Source organism: Octopus sinensis, linkage group LG2 (assembly GCF_006345805.1).
Source record: "Octopus sinensis linkage group LG2, ASM634580v1, whole genome shotgun sequence".
Classification (NCBI taxonomy): Eukaryota; Metazoa; Mollusca; class Cephalopoda; order Octopoda; family Octopodidae; genus Octopus; species Octopus sinensis.
Window position 1 is genome coordinate 151,113,398 of NC_042998.1, and position 10,390 is coordinate 151,123,787.

General features: G+C 40.3%; 1 long non-coding RNA gene across 1 annotated transcript in view; it reads left to right on the top strand.

Moving 5' to 3' along the window:
- Nucleotides 1-5,071: 5,071 nt before the first annotated feature.
- The window catches only part of LOC118761977, an 18,555-nt gene continuing 13,236 nt past the window's right edge, over nucleotides 5,072-10,390 (top strand). The window contains exons 1-2 of the long non-coding RNA XR_004997769.1: nucleotides 5,072-5,082; nucleotides 10,161-10,171. This is a non-coding gene — a long non-coding RNA (uncharacterized LOC118761977). The remainder of the gene's footprint in view (nucleotides 5,083-10,160; nucleotides 10,172-10,390) is intronic.

Sequence of the window (10,390 nt, forward strand, 5' to 3'; positions counted from 1 at the left end):
AGTTGCATGAAGCGATCGTACTTCATTACCTCTGGATATCTTTGTTGCTTATTTTGATTTTAATCACCTTACTTTGAAATTGTATGGATAAAATACCATACTAAATTCTGGTGCCTCAACTTAGGTACCATATTCATCTGAATCTAAATTTTTGCTGAACTCATCTACCATACCCAAAGTATATATATATACATACATACGTTTTTGTAAGCTTGGTACTTGCTCTATGGGTCTTTTGTGCTGAACCGCACTATATATATATATATATATCTCTTATTATAATATATATCTAAATATATATATATATAATATAAATGATATATGAATATATTTATATATAAATTCAAATAAACAAACAATACAAATAAAAATAGAAACAACGAGCATGAAGACGTGCGCAAGAAATGTATTAGCTTGACGCTTCGGTGAAAGGAGAGAGTTTGGCGTTTCGAACATTGCTCTCCGTCGGAACGCAGAAAGGGAAAAGTCCAAAGATGGAGAAGAAATCGCAAACGACACACGTGTGTGTGATAGTGTGTGTGTGCGTGTGTGTGTGTGTGTGTGTGTGTGTGTGTGTGTGATCTATGCTTTCCCTCTACGACCTCTTGACAACTGGTGTTATCTCCATAATCTAGTGGTTCAGCACGAAAGACCCTTAGAGCAAGTACCAAGTTTACAAAAACAAATGGTGTGGTCGATTTGTTCGACTAAACCCTTCAAATAGGTACCCCAGGATAGACGAAGTCCAATGAGTGAAACAAGTAAAAGATAAAAGATATGTATATATATATATATATATATATATATATATATATATATGCAGGCAAAGATGTGTGGTGAGGAGATTGCTCCCCAATCACATGGTTCTGGGTTCAGGCCCACTGCGTGGCATCTTGGCAAATGTCTTCTACTCTAGCCTTGGACCAACCAAAGCCTTGTGAGTGGATTTGGTAAATGGAAACTGAAAGAAGCCCGTCGTATATATATGTATGTGTGTGTGTGTGTGTGTGTGCTTGTGTATCTCCCCCATCATCTCTTGACAACCGATGTTGGTGTGTTTACGTTCCCCGTAAACTACCGGTTCGGCAAAAGACACCGACGGAATAAGTTCTATATTTACAAAGAATAAGTCCTGGAGTCGATTTGTTCGACTAAAGGTGGTGCTCCAGCATGGCCGCAGTCAAAAGACTGAAACAAGTAAAAGAATAAAAAATAAAAGAATATACATATGTGTATATATATATATATATATTAAGGTATGTAGAAAAATACAACATGGACAAGAACGTATAACTCATAGAAGACGATACAATAAACATGGACAGGACATTCGAACCCCTCAGTCTTCAGTCAAGAACCGGATCATCGTAGTAATTTCGGCTGATTAATCTTGAGATTACTAGATCACGGCCAGCCCTCCAAGAAAAACTAAGCTGGAAGCGTAGATTTCCTGGAAGAAGGATCGAATGCATACGAACACCAGGACAGCAAAAGGACAGATATAAAAAAAACAAAAAACACAATAATGGAATACAGAAACATGAAATACAGAAGCATTAACGGTGAAAACAACAAGTGTCTTACCTGATAACAAGCAAACAAATTTTTTCTCTGGCGCATTGGAAAAAGCCTTATAGCGGCGGACGAAGAACAACGATGTTAACACGACGAGGGTCAGGAGCTGAAAGGCAGATTTCGGCCAACAGTCACGTGACAGAGAAGAGGGAAAAGAAAAAGAGAGAGAGAGAAAAGGGGGACAAAACGCATATATATATATATGTGTGTGTGTATATAATATATATATATATATATATATATGTTTGTGTTATATATATATATATATATATATATATTATATATATATATATATATATAGATAGATAGATAGATAGATAGATGATAGAATAGATAGATAGATAGATAGATAGATAGATAGATATGTATTAAAAAATACAAACGGGGACAAGAACGCAAAACATTTAGAAGACGATACAAAAAACACGGACGGGACATTGGAAGCCTTCAATCTTCAGTCAAGAACCGGATCATCCTCGCAATTTCGGCTGATTAATCTTGAGATTGCTCCAATCTGGCCAGCCCCAAGGAAAAACTAAGCTAAGCGTATTAGATTCCTTGGAAGAAAACGACAGAAAAACGGACGATGTTACACGAATATGAATATATATGTATCTCTCTCTCTCTCTCTCTCCTCTATATATCTATATATATATATATATATATATATATATAGGTGTGTGTACGAGCATATGTACATAATTATTTGTACGTGCACGAACACACATACACACATAGTTAAATAGTTAAAAAACATTTTCAAACATGCATGATACAATACGCACCTACACATCCGAATGAATATACATATAAATATGTACGTACATACTTACATTGATACATATAAATAAATACATACTCAGTATTTCTATGTATATATATATACATCGTGTATGTGTGTGAGAGTCTGTGTGTGTGCGTGTGTGTAATGATAGACTTAGAACGTGACACCAAAGCGGACGTCGACTGGCTGACGGCATATATCGAGCGATAGAGTTCGTCTAACGAATTCAGGTCATCATAATGGCGCCCGCAATACGAAGGAAAATGTCTGGCTCAAGTTCGAATTGAGTGCGCTGTGGTGGCTTCTTTAGGTTTCCATGTGTCTCGAAAAGGTAAACAATCTTACTGTACTCATCCCGCTTCCTCTGAGTTCAAATGGAACAATCTAGAAACATGATGCTAATAGCCATTCTCAAACTGCCCTGTTTAATGGTTAGGGGTTGCTGCTCTTTTCTAGTCTTTGCATGGGTGCGTATGTGTGTTACTGTGTGTTAGGGTGGGGGTGAGAAAAGGAAGGAGAGAGAGGGAGAAAGAGGGAGAGGGAGGGTGTAAGGCTACGCGTGGTTGTGTGTGTGTGTGTGTGTGTGTGTGCGTGCGCGAGTGTGTAGTGTATGTGTGAGTGTCTGTGTTTGAGCATGTGTGTGTGTGTGTGCGAGGAGAGAGAGTGAGAGTGTGTGCGTGCGTTTATGGTGCGTGGATGAGTGTACTGTCAGAGAGGAGGTGACTACCAACGCATGTAACACACACACACACACACACACACACACACACTTACACACACACACATATACAGGGTGCGTAAGATATTTGAGGACAGATTTATGTTTATAAAAAAACATAACAGATAATAATTTTATCTATCAAAAAATGCTATGAGGATAAAATAAACCTTTTCTATAATGTTATTCAATAAAGCCCCCTTCAGCTTCAACAACTGATTCTATATGCTCGAATTAAGTGATTCTAGTTCATTTTGGACATTACTCTGACTATGGCACCTTTCAAAGAAGCTTAGGTGATATGGGCGTATTCATTGAACTTTCTCTCAACAACACTCCACATGGATTGAGATCTGGGGAATTAGGAGGCCAAATGTTAGGGGTTATGTGATCATGAAAATTTTCAGCCATCCATTCCTGTGTTACTAGAACCATGTGTATGGCCTTCCATTGCACTCAGTCTATCCAGGGCTTAACTAACAATTGTTTGCAGGACATCAATGTAGGAGGCAGATTAACTCTAAGGCTTTGTAGAAAGAAGTAAGGAGGCATCACATGTCCTTCATTGCTGGCAACCCCTAAAACCATGACAGTTGCATGAAATTTTGTATGCATAACACTTAGAACTTCAGAAGGGTCTGCACATAACCATCTGTCATTTCTTCTGTTAACATTTAGATCTTGTTCAAAGTTTTCTCGTTTGAGAAAAACCAAATGAAATCTTCTGCTGGATTTTTCAGTTTGTTTAAGAATCTTTTAGATCTGATGTAGTGATCTTCTTTTGTTTTGTTTTTCCTGATAAGTTGACCTTTCCTCATCATATAAGACTTATAATTGATGTCTTCGTGGACAACATTTCTGACTGTTCTTTCTGACACATGGAGATCTTTTGCAATTGACCTCATGGGCTGTTGAACTTGCTGGATAAATTCAAATGTTCTGATGATTTCAGATACTGGTGATGCATTTCCAACTTTGTGGACGAAAGATCTGGCAACTTTGAAAAATCAAGATATTTCTAAATTGCTATGCTCAGCCTTTATAACCACAATAACAGCATGCTTCTTCATTTCTGACAGTCAGGCAATATTATTTTCTGAAACAAAGATTATACAGAATTAGCATTAAAATGTAGCAAGGACCCAAAAAAGGTATGTCTTCAAATGCCTTACGCACCCTGTATATATATTCTCTTTACTCTTTTATTCTTTTACTTGTTTCAGTCATTTGACTGTGGCCATGGTGGAGCACCGCCTTTAGTCGAGTAAATCGTCCCCAGGACATATTCTTTGTAAGCTTAGTACTTGTTCTATCGGTCACTTTTGTTGAACCGCTAAGTTACGGTGACGTAAACACACCAGCATCGGTTGTCAAGCGATGTTGGGGAGACAAACACAGACACACAAACATATACACACAACGGGCTTCTTTCAGTTTCCGTCTACCAAATCAACTCACAAGGCTTAGGTCGACCCGAGCCTATAGTAGAAGACACTTGCCCAAGGTGCCACGCAGTGGGACTCAAGGCTCAAAGGCCTTGAAGGCTCACAATGTTTCATACATACCTCGTATTATGGATTGCTAAGCCAGCAGTACATAATATATATATATATTTTTTCAGATGGCCAGTTAACCGAAGAGATGGTGTTGTGGATTTCCACCTCGGCATCCGAAACTCAGAGTTTTATCTTGGCTATTGAATAATTGTCATATATTATTTTACAGATATATATATATATATATCACCGAAGTCGTGACTCCCCTTGACCATCGAAACGCGGAGTAGATGAAAGAGAGGCGACTGAAGAAGGGGAATTTTCCTTGTGTTGTATGTCCTGTACTCTATTTTTTCGTTGTTTAAGAAAAATGTCCATTTCCTTGGTTTTGTGTTTATGTTTTCGTTTCTCATTGTGTTCAAAGTTTTTTTGGTGTCCTGTACCCATATATGCATGTATATATACATGTAGAGGTAGGTACGTACATATATGTATGTATATATGCATATGTTTTATTTATTAATTTGTTATTATATGACGGAACGCACGCATCCATTTCTAAGTAAGTTGGTTCTCAATATTAATAATGATGCGCACTCTTAACATTTCTATCCCCCTCCCTTTCTCAGCCTTCATTCTTTCTGGTTTCCGTTTCTTCTACCTTACTGTCTCTCCCCCTCTCTCTCTCTCATTCTTCATTCTTTCTGGTTTTCTCTACAACCATTCCCTTTTCCCCCCTCTCTCCTACTCCTCCTCTGCCCCATCGTTGACCAGCGACGAGATAACTACTGTCTTTCTGACCTCGCTTCCCTCGAGCGTAGACGGCTTTTCAATGTCTCTCTCTCTTTCTGCCGTTCTCAACAAGCGTTCGTAATATTTTCTCTCGTTTGGCTTAACAGCCCTCATTGTTTGTGTCACTGTTATTCTCCTTGCCCTGTCTTTTACTATTTATAATTTGTACTGTCTTTACTGTCCTGTTTTTGTTACCATTTTTACCTCTCCGCAAAAAAATCTCAAATTTTATTTAATTTGCTTTTTACGGGAAGGAATGTTTGACCGGAGTCGTGTCTCGCCTTGACCTTCGAAACGCGGAGTAGATGAAACAGAGGCGACTGAAGAAGGGGAATTTTCCTTGTGTTGTATGTCCTGTACTCTATTTTTTCGTTGTTTAAGAAAAATGTCCATTTCCTTGGTTTTGTGTTTATGTTTTCGTTTCTCATTGTGTTCGACGTTTTTTTGGTGTCCTGTACCCATGTATGCATGTATATATACATGTAGATGTAAGTAATTACATATATGTATGTATATATGCATATGTTTTATTTATTAATTTGTTACATATATATATGTTTCTTTATTAGCCACACAGGGCTGGACACAGAAGGGACAAATTACAAAGTAGAGCTTTTGGGGGAGGAAAAAATGGGGTAGGTTTTCTATGAAAAGGGATCGCAAAAAGGGAGGAAAAAAAGGAAAAAGGGGGAAGAAAAAAGGAAAAAGGGGGAAGAAAAAATGAAAAGAAAAAAACGATCAATAGGGATCGTGTATCACAGAAATGTCATGATGTAAAGTGTAAAGGGGAAGCAGATAAGGTTTATCCATGGAAAGAAAAGCCTCCGGTAAAGACCATGGTAACCTCGGTCATTAATGTCACATGTTAACACATTTGCAAGTAAGTAACTCTCTGTTTTAAATTTTTCCGGGTTCATAGGATTATGCTCAGGGTGGCTTCGTCATTCATACGTGCCATCCTTGCTACATTCATCCATCTTTTTTTTAAACATTCGCTAGACAAAACTTGCCTCTCTACTCTCACTTTCCTTTTCAAGTGATACTTGAAGAAGTTGATGAGAGATTGACCAGAGAGGAAAGTGTTTGTCTCTAATCCTTTCAGACACGTCCACCGAATGCATTCTTTTGAGATACATTCCCGTTTGAAGGAAGGAGGTGTGGCGATATTGACGATAGACCCGGCTGATAAACCGACTCGTCCCACACGTGACAGCAGTTGTTCGACATAAGCCCACAGGTCGGAAATGGTTGGACACTGCCCGAGTGCATGCAGAACGGTTTCGTCGCTCTGACCGCATCTCGGGCAGGTCGGCCTCGTGTTTCTCGAGCCGTGTCTGTAGAGCTTATCCCGAACGGGTAGAGCTTCTCGGTAGCACTGCCAGGCCAGGGATCTCTGGAAGTTGTCCATAGGTCCTGGCCCGAAAGTCGTCCTGAACAGGCGGGTCAGGTATTCCTCGTCGACGCCCAATTCGCCGCAAGCTCGTCGTCGTACCTCCCCTCCACTAATCCCCTATAGAATGCTTTGGTGGTGTTGAAGTCGCTCAAGGTCGACTCGGGACGGCAGAGTTGCTAGAGAGCAATGCGACACTCGCGGTGCCATTCGCCCTTCCTCGGCCTCTTTCTGATCCACGACTGCAGTTCGGTCATGGAGACGAGTTGCGGGGAAGTGTGCCTCACAAACGGCGATCACACCTGTTCACCGTCGTCTACATAGAGCCGGAGATGTCGCAGTCTCAGCGCGTGTCTGCGCATCATCAACCTAAAGGTAAAGTCGACCACGGCGAAATTTGACCTCAGAACGTAAAGACAGAAATACTGTTACACATTCCGCCCGGCGCAACCACATGACGGAACATATTCCAACCAGGTCGGGTTTTAAACCAATTAAAGAGATTTATTCAAATTGGGCCCCGCGCCAAGAGAGTGCCCCGCACACACGCTCGAACAGAGTTCACCATGATAAATTTTTAGGAATATCATCGTGACAAATGGTGGGGCCTCAAGCCCTCAGCACTTTTTGGTTGGGACTGGCATACTACAAAAAGCATAAAACATTAAACTTCAGCTTTTGTAGAGTAGAGACACCCTACCACCACTGGCAATTCTCTAATTGGGTCCAGTACTTCCTAGCACCGGCCCTGTGCCCCACAGCTCCGTGTAACCGTCTGATTGAAGACTCCACAACAGAACCTGCAGTGATAAGGGATCAGACTGGGCATATTGCATTCTCTCCGCAGCCCACTTTCTGTATGTTCTCAGATTCTGGGAGTAATCACAGCGAAGACAGACGTGATGGTCAAATTAATACACCTTCTGTCTGCGAACGGCTGGAAAGACACACCACTCTAGATGTGTATTACCAAACTGAACGAGATGGCAAGCGTATCTAGCGAAGAACTTATCTAAGTAATCAACTGAGGCGGTGCATTCTCCATCTGGGTTGTAAGATAATGACTGCAAACCTCACTACAGGTGTAAGAATGCATCGAAAAAACTGTAGTGGTTTTAGATAAAGAAATAAACATTGTAAATAAAGGAAGTCATTAATTCCATTTTCAGCAATTTGTCTGTTTATATAAATCTACGGAAACTATGGAGTTCGTGATGTATATTTACTAGCATGTGCATTTATACTATACTAGCAGTATCGCCCGGCGTTGGTCGGGTTTGTAAGGGAAATAACTATATAAGCATTTTTAGAGAGTTATAGCCAAAAAATAGCAAAAAAATGCATTAAAAATTATGGTAATTTTTTTTAAAATCGTTGACTCATCGTAGACATTTTTAGAGAGTTACTTCCCTTATATAATAGCCAAAAAAATGCATTAAAATGGAAAAAATTATGGAAATTTTTTTTTTTAATCGTAGACTCATCGTAGACGGGTGCTAATACCCAGAAGGGCTCGATATGAATCATGACTATAAGATGCCCGGTTTTGGTTAAACTGCACCGCAAAATGTGGGAGTAGTTAGGAATCTAAATCGTATGAGACAGACACACAACTTGACTTTTATATATAAAGATTTGTGCAACAGCTAAAACATTCGGTTGTGCAAATTGTTTGCACAGGAAACCTGCCCTGTGTGGCGGTTTTTGCCGTTTTTGTGGATCTGTTTCAGCTTTTATAGCGATTTCTGTTTTGGCGACTTCAAGCCATGAAGTCGTTGTTCTAAAAGAACGCTGGTCTCCTTGACAACGCTTTACGACGTTGATTTCCCTACCCTGCCTTCCCTACAGCTTCACGAGGGAGGGAAGAAGGAAAGGAGCTACACAGGTGCAGGTGCGAGCATGAACGCCAACGCCGCCACCGACACACGAAAAAATTGGAAGAACCCAGACGACAGCTTCAGCCACCACCACCACCACGACCAACACCATCACCACTACCACCATGACCACCACCACCACCACTACGCCCATGACCATCACCACCACCATCACGAAGACCACGACGACGACGACCACCACCACCACCATCATCACCCCCCACCACCACCACCAACAACAACAACAACACCACCACCACCACCACAAACACGACGACCACCACAACCACGACCACCATCACCACTACCAGCACCAACGCCACTACCACCACCACCGCTCCCACTACCACCGCCTCCACCACCACCATACTATCCCTCTGCTCTCTCCTTTTGGCTACTAAATCCATTACCATATTTCACAAGTACCATCGCCATACAATATTGCCTTCAAAAGTTTGTGTTTGGATAATATTTTTTAAGTAAAAGTTGTGCAACAACTAAAACATTCGGTTGTGCAAATTCTTTGCACGGGAAACCTTCCCTGTGTGGCGTGTTTCCCGATTTTGTAGAATTGCTTTCGGGCTTTCTTAGCCATTTCTGTTTTGGTGTCTTCAAGCCATGAAGTCGTTGTTCTAAAAGAACGCTGGTCTCCTTGACAACACTTTACGACGTTGATTTCCTTACACTCCCTTCCCACAGCTTCACGAGGGAGGGAAGAAGGGGGAGAAGCAACACAGGTGCAGGTGTGAGCATGGACGCCAACTCCGCGCCATCGACACACGAAAAAATTGGAAGAACCCAGACGACAGCTTCACAGTCATATACTACTACGGACACCTCTGCCACAAACACCACCACCATTACCACGACGACCAACACCAGCACCACTACAACTACCACCATGACCACCACCACCACCACCAAGGTCGATTTGCTCGAGTAAATGCGGTGCTCCAGCATGGCCACAGTCAATGCTGAAACAAGTAAGAGTAAAAGAATATTCTGTTAGATAATTTTTCATATAATATATATATCTTTTTCATATATTTATATATATATATATTTCATATATATATATATATATATTATATATATATTTCATATATATATATATATATATATATATTAGTTATCGTAATAATAGGGTATAATTAATTTGGAATAAATCAATTCACCAAGTAGTCGTCGGCATGTAAAGCCTCATTGAGGAAAATTTAAGTATACTAAGCAATAGGGTTCAGCAACGATTGCCTACCACATACCGATTTAGAAATAGCAGTCAAAGGGTTAAGCTATTTCTTCTAGTAAAGAAATAGCTATAACCCTTGCTGCTATTTCTAATTCGGTATGTGGTAAGGCAATCGTTGCTGAACCCTATTGCTTAGTATATATATATATGATATATATATATATATATATACTATATATACAAATAGTATCGCCCGCGTTGCTCGGGTTGTAAGGGAAATAACTATATAAGCATTTTTAGAAAGTTATAGCCAAAAATTAGCAAAAAAATGCATTAAAGATGGAAAAAATGTGTAAACAACATGAAATACGTAAAGAAGCGAGTTAAATACGTAAACAACGAGAGGGAAAATGGTAAACACAGAGAAACGACCCTTCATCAGTTGTCGGCTGTCTAGCACGCCGAGCAAAATCTAAGCGGTATTTCGTCTGTCTCTACGTTCTGAGTTCAAATTCCGCCGAGGTCGACTTTGCCTTTCATCCTTTCGGGGTCGATAAATAAAGTACGGA